Source organism: Primulina tabacum, chromosome 7 (assembly GCF_025594145.1).
Source record: "Primulina tabacum isolate GXHZ01 chromosome 7, ASM2559414v2, whole genome shotgun sequence".
NCBI classification, from domain to species: domain Eukaryota; kingdom Viridiplantae; phylum Streptophyta; class Magnoliopsida; order Lamiales; family Gesneriaceae; genus Primulina; species Primulina tabacum.
In genome coordinates, this window is record NC_134556.1 from 27,702,066 (window position 1) to 27,717,356 (window position 15,291).

At 38.3% G+C, this 15,291-nt stretch overlaps 1 long non-coding RNA gene across 1 annotated transcript; it reads left to right on the forward strand.

The window, feature by feature from the left end:
* Positions 1 to 6,307: 6,307 nt before the first annotated feature.
* On the forward strand, positions 6,308 to 13,567 carry LOC142551209 (uncharacterized). Its single transcript, XR_012821536.1, has 3 exons — positions 6,308 to 6,737; positions 7,350 to 8,819; positions 13,291 to 13,567. It is a non-coding gene; the product is annotated as an uncharacterized LOC142551209 (long non-coding RNA).
* Positions 13,568 to 15,291: the final 1,724 nt, after the last annotated feature.

Genomic DNA, 15,291 nt, shown 5'->3' on the forward strand with positions numbered 1-15,291 from the left:
CACGGCATATTCTGCCACAATTACAAACTCAATCAAAATCCAATCTGATATAATCTACTCCCACATTCTGATCAATCTGACCATTTCTTTGACATCGATCTTTGTCATCTGGTCATGTTTGTACGTCATCTTGTACAAACTAATAGATATAGATTGAATAATATGTCAATCACAATCATATTATGTCACAATCTGGAAAGTATTGCAGTAATTTCATTACGAATTTCATCGAAATATACTCCCCATGTCTAATCAAGAATATACAAATTCTGTAATAACTCTTCTGATTTCTGTCTTTCCATCTTCATTTATTGGCGATTCAGACATTTCAGTAAAAATTCTGTCCAACATTTCAGTACAAATTCTGTCACAGCTGGTTTAATCTGTCCAGGTCAGAACTATCTGTTCGAATATCATATACTTTCTGTTACCTGAACGACTACTGAATCCATTTCTGTGTGCTTGTGACCCTATCTGTCATGTCCAATTCGAACTATTTGGTATAAACAATCAGTTAATAATATAAATTAGAGAAAAATACCTACCTGGTCTTCGGTTCTGATTGTCGATATCAAATTCTGTTGTACAATTCTGAAACATTTGACATTACAAGATAATCTTCTCATACCGTAAAATCACATATCTGTCACTCTGATCGATGTTCCGTTCTGATTATCGAAATTAAGCTCTGAACATTCAGATTATATTTCTGAACTGCCGAAATTCTTGAGTTCAGCTCTGATTCGGTTTGAATAATCTATATCAAACACTGACTCAGAATAACAGTACAATCAAATCAGATTCATAATATCAATAATCTATACTGATCTAGTGAGTTTAGTAAAATCATAAAACGGCAATTCCTGGCAATATTGTCAATTTTGACTAATCAATCACGTCTTCATGTCGTTCTGATCAACGGCTATATATCATCTGCAAATATAATATGTCCTCAAACAATATAAGCTGTCTCAAATATTGTGTTAGAACAATAAGATTACTCAGGCAGACACAAAACAACAATCGTATACGAAAATCTGTCAATTCAGACCAAAATAAATTTCTGACATTTCTGACATTTCTGAAATTTCTGATATTTCTGATATGTCTGATATCGGTATCATTCTCAGTCACTGATTCTGATCTCAACTGTGTCAAAATCAATCGGTATACTAACTTCAGATATCACATATTCTGAATACAATTTGTTTCAAGCAAGATTCTTATCTGAATAATTTCTGTATACAATAATCACAGTTCTCAAAGTATTCAATACAATCTTCAGATATTCGATTCAATCAATCAGATGCTGCAAATATATCAAAATGTCATAGATACAACGAGCATGAAATCATCAGAATATTTCTGAACATACTGAAATATGCCAAGGAGAAACACTAAATCCGATGTAACTCCTGGTCGGTACTCTTCTACTGATCTTTTAATTCTTTCACTTCATTAAGTGACATTCTGCACAGTCAATATCATTCTGTACTGAATTCTAATAAAACAAACAGTACCTGATCTCATTTCAATTCTGAAATCTATCTTTCTGATATAAATCAAATCTGAAATCTTATCTGGGAAAACATCAGCCAACTCGTACATCATTGGCAAATCTGCCAATGCTAGACTCGATTTCAGTATGTCTACTGAATACATAAGGATGCCATCTGCTCCTTTCTGTAACAATCGAGTCCCTAGACAACACAAATATCAAAGGAATTCTGAATCTAGAATCCTTACCGGGAAATCTCTACTCATCAGCCATACCTGGTCTAAATCTTATACTCTCCTGACAAGAATCTATAATAGTTCTGTACTTGTTCAGCATATTAATATCAATAATGCGGTCAACTCAGAAATACAAGTACATCATAATCTAACTCGACCTCATTCTCATCTTACTGTAGTATACAATATATCACAGAAATCTCTGATATCAATTTTTCTTTTCCCAACAAGTAAAGGAATCAATACTACAGTACAATCAGACTCAACAGATACAGCGTATCTCAATGCAACTCAGTCAAAGATAATCGTAGGGAATGCATTAGTATATATCAATACCTATGCAATATAATCATAAAAGAACAGTACCTGTCACTATATCATCAAGTGTGTCCGGTGTCTGTTCCTCGGTCTTCTGCTCCCTAAAATCTTCGGGAACTTCTCTGAGGACAAACTCTAGCAAAGTGTCCCGGCTGTCTACAAATATGGCAACTACCACTCACTCCCTGGCATTGCTCTGTGGGATGTCTCCCTCTGCAAGTTCTGCAATATACTCCAGTATGACTCGGGCTGGAACCACTGGAGCTAGACGAACCACTCAGTCCGCTCCACAACTTCTTGAATGGCTTCTTTCGAGCTTTCAGCAAATCTTGCTTTCCACTCGTGCTGCCGCGATCAAATCGGAGAGGGGATTGCTGTGTCTGGGGTTGCATCGCACACACCCTTTTTAATTGTCTAATCAGACTCGCCTCCGCTCTCTTCGCTTTACTCAAGGCATCAGCAAAATGATAAGGTCGCTGCATATTCATCAATGCAACTATTTCCGAGTTCAATCCTCTGATGAACTGATCCGCTACAGCTTCATCATTCCCAATTACATGAGGAGCAAAACGCAGTAGAGTAGAGAATTTAGCAACATATCCTTCAATATTCAGTTGACCTTGTCTCAAATTCTCAAACTCTGCTTTCTTGTCCTCCCGGTACGAAACTGAGAAAAATCTTCGATAAAATTTAGTTCTGAATATTTCCCACGAAATCACTGTACATCTCTGTTCTAGCATTCTTTTACTTGTAATCCACCAATTCCTGGCAGTCTCTCGTAACTGGTGGAATATCAGTTTAATTCTCTTCTCATCTGAATAATCAAGTAAATCAAACAATATTTCTATGTCATCAAACCAATTCTCACAATCTTCAGACGTCTCGACACCACTCAGAATCGGCGTCATGCATAAAATTCATAACAATAGGTTTCATAGTCTAGGAAACCAAATCAAAATAAGCATGCAGTAACAATGGATTCCATAATCTCTGAAAGCACAATCAAATAAACATGCAACTCAATTCAATTCATATCTTGACTCGACTCGACTCTAACTCTAGGGATCTCGGTGTGAATAAGACGTCACTGTCTGTCACCTACCCTCCCAATCGGGGTAACTGTACGTCTTATTCCTAGACTTCGGTCATGTCTGCATCGAATGTCTACAATCGGATTGAATCTGATCCGAAGCGTCGATACTACCGAACATCTAGTTTGGCAAGTCTGCCAATGATTCCTATCTCAATGCTGGAATATAAATCTATAAACCAGGCAAATCATATCAAAAGATAAACAACAATTCTAGTATGTGATTTTGTTGGGAAACTCAAATTGAATCTCATTTGAGTTGTGTCTTCCCAAAACAAAACATGAATTATACCTTTGTCTTCCCGGTCTGACGAAGACGAAGTCTTGTATTCCAATATGTCCATATCAGTCTGGCAATGACCATCATATAAATACCATATCAGTATATAACTCAATTCAAGACCTGTTCTGATCAATACTCAAATCAGTATATAATCTGATCCATATCTGAACAAGGTTTAATCTAATTCATATCAATGATATCACGATACAATCGAAATCATTACTGAATCTGATCAATATCAACCTACTGATGTTTCGACGGCATAACAATACAGTCGCGATAACCCCGTCTATCTCAACATCACGGATATAATACCAGAATTCATAATCAGTATCAGTACAACTCATAATCTGAATAATAACAAAACTCTGATATAAAATCTCAACTAAATCAACTCTGAAATTCATAATAATTTCATAAACAGTTTATTCTTTAATCTGACTTCCGTTATACCATGTCTACTGTAGCAGAAACATCATATCTGATTAATATTCAATTCCGACAATATCATAAATTCAAATCATGTCTAAATGTAACGAAACTTACATCCAGTTGTAGCCTGCGTCGATAGGAACACAGTACTGAAGTCGAATTCAAAAACAGACGGACGGATTTCTCACAAAAGACGTAAGAATATTTCAATTCTTCTTTTTGCACTTCCCTCGACTCTTTCCTTCATTCTCCTGAATTGCATGTAGGTATATATATCTATATACATGTTTCTTAGGTAGGAGGCAAGTGGCTTAATTTTCATACTGCACGTCGCACCGCGGGTGCGCTCACTTTTGCACCGCGGGTGCGCTCCATGTATTGATATACATCAACTTTTCCGAAAGCTTCGACCGCGGGTGCGCTCAGTCCTGTAACGCGGGTGCGCTGACCTCACTGGTACAACACCGCGGTTGCGGTCTGTCTAGCACCGCGGGTGCGGTGTCACTTCCGTAATTAATCTCCAACTCTCTGTCCATCAACCGCGGGTGCGGTCTTGTTCGTAGCGCGGGTGCGCTCATGCTACTGTAATTCTTCCACAATTCATGAGCTCAACCGCGGGTGCAGTCCTTTCCTTACCGCGGGTGCGGTCTATATTTCATGCACCACTTCATAATCTCATTTAGTGCTTCTCATTACATGTCATGCATACTCATATCTTCCGAATATCACATCAATGAAGACTAATACATCTCGAGCCTTACACTTTTTGACTTCGAATTTCCTTTCATTTTCTTCGTAATAAAAAAAATTAACTATAGTTTCATTTTGTACACATCTAGCACATATACATATAATTTCCATTTTTTTTACGTTCTCTATCATTAGATCGTCATTAAAAATTAACAAAAAAGGATATCTAGGAATTGAAACAAATTAAAGACGAAAAATGTAACTTTTCCGGCGTAAAAAAATAACCAAATTTTGTGAAAATTGGACACGTACGTACAGTGCAAGAGCATGCTTCTGTTAATTTTTAGTGACCATATAACATTGAGGATAAAAAAAAATGTTTAAAATTCATGAGTCGATAAATGTTTTTGGCAGATTATAAAGGAGAGGAATAAAAAGTACTTTCGCTCCACAAAAACTTTGGGTCACTGGCCTATTCATGTGGGCATTACCTCCATGATAGAATGGATGACCAAGATTTGCTCATGCATATATAGGACCCACTTTTTTTTAAAATTGTATGTGTGGCAAGATCTTATCCGTTGAAATGAAGTGAAGGTAGTGTCCGTATAGGTAGGATCTCATTAACCGGCTCACTGTTGCGTGTAAGATGTGAAGAAATTTCCTAAATTCCAAAAATAGATGCTAATCTTTTGACATGGATCCACGCAAGTATGAAAATGGGAATCGTCCATGCAGATGAAAAATTCACATATTTCATGATAAGTTTGTTATAAAGTTTAGCCCAATCCGAAACGTTACTTTCGTACTTTATTATAAATTAATATGTAACGCAATTTAGATAAATATGTTCAATAAAAATTCACGACGTACTTTTTTATTAAGAGAAAATTCAAAATTGTCCAGTAAGTTGGTTTCGATAGGTTTTGGTCATATATATATGTGTGCATTAATATTGCAATGAGAGTTTGAAGTAAACAAAATTAACAAAGTATTAACTTGACAAGTGATACTTGCAAAATGATTTTTTAAAAAATGAATTTTCACTTTCTCCTGCAAGAGAATCTCGTGGATTAATATATACATCACTTAATAAATTATTGTAACTTCGAATATCTTTGATAGGTACTTCCGTGGAAGGTTTAAACTATTTGATGCTAAAGAGAATTTTGAAAAGGTTATTGCAACATGCAAGTTGGGATGAAGAGTTTGCTACCACACACTTGTTAGAGTAGATGCCATGCAAGCCAACGGTTGGCTAAAGAATTTTTTGACTCAACTGTAATAAACAATCTTCATTTTAATATAATTTACTTTTTAATGGTTTCGTTTTACTTTATCTGTATACACATGCAATCAGTAAAGATAAAGTCCTTGATTACGCTTTCATACAAGTGAATCGTAATTCGATGTTGAAACTCATTTGTAAACACTGCATATTCTAAATTCGTTCCTAGTCGATTCAGCCGCCTAAAATAAGGATAAAGGCCGCTTGAGCTCGAGACTAGCATCTGTGATGTTGTGTACTGCGTTTCTTGGTAAGGGCATAGAGATGTCCAAACATGCAGATGGGTAGTCATATGATGATTATACCAGACAACTCTCCCTCGAACTTTCGAAGTGGTTATCATTCATCGAGAGGATAAGTCCGTGGTTATTATGATTGTACACCATTAGTCCTTACGACCCGGGACAACACTGAGGCTCTATATGCTAGGGCTGTGCTTTGACTCGTTAACCGACTCCAGGATAGTCATCATGTAATGACCCGAATCCTTGTTTTGAATGAAGTATTAATTAAAAGATAATTAATGAGTTGTTAATTAAGTCTTATTAAGGAATTGATAATTCGGGATCAATCTGTTGGGAATCACCGAATTTAAAAAGAGATAAACCGATCTACTTCAGATTTCATTATCTCGAGAAATCCAACTAGACAAATGAGATTCTGACACGTGGCAGATAAGATTGATTCGGATTTTCTGAAATAGTCCGGATGCAGCTTTTAAATGGAAGCCGATTCTTTTGTTTCCTAAACTGCATTCTTCAGAGAGAATTCTAGTTATCTTAGGTTTTCTAGCCAGTTTTTAGGGCACTTTGGTGTCGGGAAGTTTCGGAGCTAGTGTCGACTCAAGGAGGGGTCGGTGATCTGAGATCGAGACATCATCAGCGGGCTGACGACGGACGCAGGTATAATCCTAAAGCCTTAAATAGTTATTTAAGGATCATTAGGTAGAACTTGTAGCATGTTTGATCTGGTTTGATAGTGATTTATTTATGTTGGTATTGTTTAGGTTCAGAGCTTTCTGTCAGATTGTTTTAGTGAGATACGTGATGTACTACTGAGATATCCAAACGTAGTATAAACACTTATATGCTGCATATTTATCTGTTGCATGATACATGTTTTACTGCTTTGGCATATTATGCATGAGATATCATGTTGAGCCTGATATCTTTTGAGATATACCTCGTTTTTTGGGGCCGCTCAGCCCTATTCTGTCTTGTGGACGATGGGGCATCGAGAGCTACAGTGTCCGACGGAACCCGTGGGCTCTGATGACCTGGACATTGTAGGTCACGTCTTGATGATGAGTGTGGGAGCCAAAACATGCCTAGGGCAGATCAGAGACTACATACTCAGGCGGCTCTAGACTGAGCATGAGATTCTTGACTTGATCCTTGATATCCGAGCATATTGCATTTCGCATGCATCATATAAGTTTGTATACTTGTACATTCTCGGAGCGATTGTCGCTCACGTCCTTGTTTTCATCTTGGGCACCCCATTCCACGGGGCAGGTCTTAGGTTGGACGGTTCGGACGACCAGGGCAGTGGCTAGAGCAGTTGGGTTTCAGTGGTGATCCAGTGGAGGTTTTCTATGGTTTATCGTTTTCTCGTTCAGAGTTATGTTTTCGTTATGGTTGTATTAATGTTTAAGACTTCTGTTATTGTTTTGTTTTCGTTTGGGTTGTAAGATGATTAAGTATTTGGTTTTCGCTGTTTAATTGTTGTTATTAAGTTTAATGTTGCATATTTATTAGTCTGTTTAGTAGTGGCTCGGGTAAGGGCGCTACATTTGGTGGTATCAGAGCATGCAAAGATTTTTGGGACTTTAGTAATTCTGTTTTGAGGATTTAGGGGTTGATTTTAGTTTCCTTTCAGATGTTAGGAGATGGAAGCAGTCACGGTAGTGTGGGACAGGGCCGTTATGGCGACGATGAGGCTGCGCGAGAACATCGTCGTAGAGATCGTGACGGAAGACGTCACCGTGATCATGATGAAAGGAGACGTAGGAATCGTGTCAACATTATGGATTTCATGAAGATTGGACCTCTAGCGTTGACCGGAGATGAGAATGCTGATGTTGCAGAAGCTTGGGTCGATATCATGGAGCAGTGTTTTCGAGTATTGCACTATGACGAGGATGAGAAGATGGAGGTAGCCGATTTCATGATCCAAGAAAAATCTCGGAAATGGTGGAAACCTATTTCTGCCATTCTAGTTCAGCAGCATGGGCGGATTCGTTGGGAACATTTCCGTCAGGCCTTCATCAATCATCACTTTCCGCCAGCTCTTCGTCAGGCAAAGGAAATGGAACTGTTGACCATTAAGCAAGGAGATTCGAACATTGAGGATTACCAAAAGCGTTTTACGGATCTGTTGTAGTACGCTCCTCACATCAGTGAGAATTCTCCAGCAAAATATTCTCACTTTTTGAATGGTTTGAACCAGGAGATTTTTGATCGGGTTTCTGTCTGTGATGATCCTACTTCGTACGAAGGATTAGTTAATCGTTGTCGGCAAGCCGAGATCAGTATTGCTAGGAGGAAGGCTATGCAAGCTAGCAAAAGTTCTAGTTCGTTGGGGCCAAGGGGTCAATCTTTCAAGAAGTCTGTATCTTCTTCTTCTTTCGGTTTTAGAGGGGTACACAGCTTTGGTAGGAAAAAGATGCAATGTTGCCACTGCGGAGGCAATCACCAGACGGAGAATTGTCGAAGAGCAATAGTTGCTTGTTTCAATTGTGGTGGTTTTGCTCACATGAAGAGGGATTGCCCTAATTTGGAGAATCAGAGTGGAGGCGGAGGTTCTATGACAGGGTCTCATAGTGGAAAACAGTCAAGCCACTGTGCAACAGAAAGGTTTTCCTGCTCAAGGTTCTCATCGTGGAGGAATGTCACAAGGATCTCAGCAACGTCCACGAGTTCAGGGGCAAGTGTTTGCCCTAAACCAAGAACAATCTGAAGAGCAAAACGAGAGAGTCATTGCAGGTAATTTTATTTTATGTGGTATTCCTGCATATGTATTAATTGACACTGGGGCATCGTATTCATTCATAGCATCAATGTTTGTTAAGAAGCATAAAATACCCTACGTGTCATTAGATGTTTAAATGTCGGTGTCTACACTGATGGGACAAGAGGTTTTAGCTAAGCGACTTGTAGTAGACTGTTTGTAGAATTTGAGGGAAAATACTTGTATACCAATTTGATGATATTGGCTATGGAAGATTTCGATTTTATTATGGGAATCGACCTATTGACTAAGTATAGAGCGACTGTAGATTGTTATCAACGTCTCGTTCAGTTTCGTCCAGAAGGAGACGAGAATTGGTTTTTCTTCGGTGAGGGAGTTCGACCTCCAATGCCAGTAGTGTCTGCTGTAAAGGCACAGCGAGCTTTAGCGAAAGGAGGAGAAGGATATCTCATTTATGCTGTTGACGTATCGAAGGATGTAATCGACGTGAAGAACACTCCAGTTGTCGATGAATTTCCTGATGTTTTCCCCGATGAAATTACTGGATTTCCTCCGGAGAGGGAAGTGGAAGCGGAGATAGAGTTGGTACCAGGAACCGCACCTATCTCGAGAGCGCCTTATAGATTGGCACCAACAGAGATGAAAGAGTTGACACAACAGTTACAAGATCTTCTTGACAAAGGGTACATTAGACCCAGTGTGTCTCCTTGGGGAGCACCAGTGTTGTTCGTTAATAAGAAGGATGGGTCTATGCGAATTTGCATAGATTATCGACAGTTGAACCGAGTAACAGTCAAGAATAAATATCCGTTACCACGGATTGATTATTTGTTTGATCAACTGCAAGGGACTTCAGTGTACTCGAAGATCGATTTACGGTCTGGATATCATCAACTTCGAGTTCATCAACGTGATATCCCTAAGACTCCATTTCGAACAAGGTATGTGCATTACGAGTTTCTAGTGATGCTGTTTGGAACGAATGTTCCAGCAGTATTTATGGATTTCATGAATCGAGTATTCCAGGAGTATCTTGACAAGTTTGTCATTTTCTTTATCGATGACATACTGGTATACTCTCGTAGTCTTAAAGAGCATGCACAATATTTAAGGATTGTGTTGCTAACCTTAAGGAATCACCAACTGTATGCTAAGTTGAACAAGTGCGAGTTTTGGCTCGACAGAGTTGTCTTCTTGGGACATGTTATATCCAAAGATGGGATATCAGTGGATCCTAGCAAGATCGAAGCAGTGTTGAGTTGGGCACGACCGGAATCAGCTCAAGAGATAAGAAGTTTTCTAGGTTTGGCATGTTATTATCGGAGATTCATCTCAGGATTTTCTTAGATTGCCAAACCATTGACACAACTGACGTGTAAGAATATGCAGTTCGAATGGACACATGATTGTGAAAATAGTTTCAATGAACCGCGTCAACGTTTGACAACTGCACCAGTTTTAGCTTTGCCATCTGGATCAGGAGGGTATATTGTTTACACTGATACATCACTTCAAGGACTTGGGTGCGTTTAACCCAGAACGGTCATGTGATTGCATATGCATCCAGACAGTTGAAGAAGCATGAAGAGAATTATCCAGTTCATGATCTGGAATTGGCAGCGATTGTGTTTGCTTTGAAGATTTGGTGACATTATCTCTACGGAGAGAGATTTGAGATATTTACAGATCACAAGAGTTTGAAGTATATCTTCACTCAAGCAGAGTTGAATATGCGCCAAAGAAGATGGATGGATTTGTTAAAGGATTATGATTGCGAAATCAAGTATCATCCAGGATCAGCGAATCTTACCGCTGATGCTCTTAGTCGCAAGGTGAGATTATCTGCACTTCAGACAAGTTTCATATCAAGTGTAATCCAAGATTGTTGTTCTCTGGGATTTCACTTCCGTCATAAGAAAGGAATGGAACACATTCGAGTAACGAGCATTTTATCTGAACAGATGTTGTATGCCAAAATCCGAGAAGCTCAGTTTTCTGATCCGAAAGTGAAAAAGTTAGCAAGATTAGCTAACGGAGACAACACAACTGGCTTTGCATTCCAAACAGATGAAACCTTGTGTCTGTCAGGAAGAATCGTAGTTCCAGAAGATTCTAAATTGAGAGACGAGATTTTATCTCAAGCGCCCTGGAAGCATGAAAATGTATAAGGATTTGAAGACCAAGTTTTGGTGGAAAGGTATGAAGAAAAGTGTTTATCAATTTGTAGCCAAGTGTTTGGTTTGTCAGCAAGTGAAAGCTGAACATCGACGACCAGGAGGATTACTTCAGAATCTTCCTATCCCTGAGTGGAAGTGGGAGCATGTAACGATGGATTTTGTCACCCACTTGCCGTTGTCTTCTAAGAATTGTGATGCAATTTGGGTTGTTGTGGACCGACTGACTAAGTCAGAACATTTCATTCCGTATAGTCGGGAATATAGTTTCGATCGCATGGCAAGACTATACATCCAAGAGATTCTTAAATATCATGGTGTGACAACAAGTATAGTTAGTGACAGAGATCCACGCTTTACCTCAAGGTTCTGGGGAAGTTTTCAAAAAGCGTTGGGAACGACATTGAGTCTGAGTACTGCCTATCATCCAGAGACCGATGGTAAGTCTGAGAGGACTATTCAGACACTTGAAGACATGTTGCGTGCTTGTGATTTGGATTTTGGACCAGCATGGCATGATCATCTGCCGCTTGTGGAGTTTGCATATAACAATAGCTACCACAGCAGCATTGTTATGGCTCCGTTCGAAGATTTGTATGGTAGACGTTGTCGTACTCCTTTGTTTTGGGACGAAGTAGGAGAATGACAAGTGCAAGGACCTGAATTAGTACAACAAGCGATTGACGTAGTGGAATTGATCAAGAAGAGAATTAAAACTGCACAAGATCGTCAATCAAGTTACGTGAATACCAAGCGTAGACCTCTACAGTTTCAGTCAAGGGAAAAAGTTTGCCTTAAAGTTTCACCATTCCGCAGGGTAATGAGATTTGGACTCAAGGGAAAATTAGTCCCAAGATTCATCGGACCTTTTGAGATCTTGGAATGTGTTTGAAATTTGGCGTATCGATTGGCTTTACCGCCATATCTGTCCAGCATTCATAATGTCTTTCATGTATCGTTGCTACGAAGGTATGTAGCAGATGAATCGCACGTTCTTGGTCCAACAGATGTTCAACTTGAAGAAGACTTTACTTATGTCGAGCAGCCGCTTTTAATCCTAGGTAGGAAAGAGAAAAAGCTCAGGAACAAGACCATTCCACTTGTTCTAGTGCAATGGCAATGCCGAGGTACTGCAGAAGCGACTTGGGAGTTAGAGAGTCGTATGCGCTCAGAATATCCCCATTTGTTTTGAGTTGTATTTTATTCAGTTGTATTGTACTTCAGTTTTGATTTTGAGCACGAAATCTTTGTAAGGAGGAGAGGATGTAATGACCCGAATCCTTGTTTTGAATGAAGTATTAATTAAGAGATAATTAATGAGTTGTTAATTAAGTATTATTAAGGAATTAATAATTCGGGATCAAGCTGTTAAGATCCACCGAATTTAAAACAAGATAAACCGATCTACTTCAGATTTCATTATCTCGAGAAATCCAACTAGACAAATGAGATTCTGACATGTGACAGATAAGATTGATTCGGATTTTCTGAAATAGTCCGGATGCAGCCTTTAAATGGAAGCCGATTCTTTTGTCTCCTACACCGCATTCTTCAGAGAGAATTCTAGTTATCTTAGGTTTTCTAGCCAGTTTCTAGGGCACTTTGGTGTCGGGAAGTTTCGGAGCTAGTGTCGACTCGATGAGGGGTCGGTGATCTGAGATCGAGACATCATAAGCGGGCTGACGACGGACCCAAGTATAATCCTAAAGCCTTAAATAGTTATTTAAGGATCATTAGGGAGAACTTGTAGCATGTTTGATCAGGTTTGATAGTGATTTCATTATGTTGGTATTGTTTAGGTTCAGTGCTTTCTGTCAGATTGTTTTAGTGAGGTACGTGATGTACTAACTGAGATATTCAAGCGTAGTATACACACTTATATGCTGCATATTTATCTGTTGCATGATACATGTTTTACAGTTTTGGCATATTATGCATGACATATCATGTTGAGCCTGATATCTTTTGAGATATACCTCGTTTATTGGGGCCACTCAGCCCTATTCTGCTTTGTGGACGATGGGGCATCAAGAGCTATAGTGTCCGACGGGCCGCGGGCTCTGATGACCTGGACATTGTAGGTCCACGTCTTGATGATGAGTGTGGGAGCCAAAACATGCCTAGGGCAGATCAGAGACTACACACTCAGGCGCCTCTAGACTGAGCATGAGATTCTTGACTTGATCCTTGATATCCAAGCATATTGCATTTCGCATGCATCATATCAGTTTGTATACTCGTACATTCTCGTATTGGGCGATTGTCGCTCACGTCCTTGTTTTCATCTTGGGCACCCCATTCCATGGGACAGGTCTTAGGTTGGACGGTTCGGACGACCAGGGCAGTGGCTAGAGCACTTGGGTTTCAGTGGTGATCCAGTGAAGGTTTTCTGTGGTTTATCGTTTTCTCGTTCAGAGTTATGTTTTCGTTATGGTTGTATTAATGTTTAAGACTTCTGTTATTGTTTTGTTTTTGTTTGGGTTGTAAGATGATTAAGTATTTGGTTTCCGCTGTTTAATTGTTGTTATTAAGTTTAATGTTGCATGTTTATTAGTCAGTTTAGTATTGGCTCGGGTAAGGGCGCTACACATCATGTGGCGAGGTTGGGTACATTTGCGACACATATAGGAGCCAGTGCATTGTAGTCTTGGATTCACCGCTCACCTATGGGTGTGAATATCCTATGTGATATGATGAAATAATAGTGCGTGAAATCTCTGGCTAGATTATGAGATTAACATTAGAGAAGGAGTTCTCCAATAGTACATGCGATGCCACTATTTATATGTATCACATAGTTATCGAATTATTATGCAACCTCGATGAACCAATGGTTGCAGATTCAATCGGGATATATGAGATGAATGTTCCTTACTGTACGTTAATCATAATCGACTGGTTCTTGCAGGCAGTATCAGAGATAGGGAGTCATGGGACGATGCTACTAGACGCTCTTACCATGATTCGATGGGTTTAATCAGAAAATAGTTTCTGACATTCTCATGATCAAATTTTGGTGCATGGAATGGGGCAAATTAGAGTAAGCCCGAATAAAAGATTATGTCCTGAATCACAAAGAGTTGTGAACCCACGACTAGCTGTATCCCTGAACCATTGAGGGTCACACAAGCACTGGATCATTTGTTCCCGTTGAGAAAATAAATTCAAGAAGTTGAATTTAGATTATGATAGAGTAAATTAAAGGAGTTGAATTATTATAATTAAATTTTGATAAAATAAATTCAAGCAGTTGAATTTATGAGATAGTAAATTCAAGAAGTTGAATTTATGAATCTATAAAATTTTTGAGGTGATAAATTCAAGGAGTTGAATTTATAATTTAAATATTAAATTAAAATGTTGAATTTATAATGGATTTAATTTATTAAGCTCAAAAGTTGAGTTTATTAAAAATTAATGTAAATGTAGTGGGAAGTATGTTTAATGGGCTTGTAGGAGTACAAGTCCAACATACTAAATAATTAAAATTTTAATGGACTTTGATTAATTGATTAAACTAGTTGGACTAGCTTAATTAATTAATCAAGCTCATTAATGTTAATTAAAAGGACCCAAATATAATATTATGGTAATTATGTCATGGAGGTTTGGTTTAAGTAGTTGACAAAAACCCTAGCCTCCATAACACACTAATTTTCATTGGGTGTGATTTTAAAACAATCACAACTATAATTCCTCCAAATTTTTAGTTTACTTAATTAATGAGATTAATTAAGTAAACCATGGTTAAAGAAATATTAAGATATCTTTATCCCAATTTGAAAAATTTCGTACGTGAGATCCAATGAATTTTGCAAAAAAATTTAGCTTTCAAAATTTTGAAGTTTTCGGCCACTTTAATTAAAAAGGGTATTGTGTCGATTTCTTTTGTGTGTTCTATCTCTACGAAAAGATCTTCTACACTTTCTAGTGCAAGTTATAAGAGGAACAAGTAATTCGGTTGTGGTCCAGATTAGGAGATTTGAAGAACGTACGTGGAATTTGCAACAAGAGCTACGTTCGCTTATACCGACGTAGTTGGAGCCAAGTGAAATTTCACTAAAGGTAAAAACTAAACATCCTATGTATGTTTATTTATTAAAACCATACAAGTGCTCAAGCTAATATATTTTGATTGTCAAAATAAAATAAAAATTTTAAACTTCCGCTTCATTTTGGGCACAAGAAAACCGAGATCCAACAGTGATATCAGATCCAAGGTTTTTTCTAAATCCTATGGTTTTGATATTGAATTGTTTGCTTCCAACCACACAAGAAAATTTTTCATAAAATTGATGCACGATCAAAATTA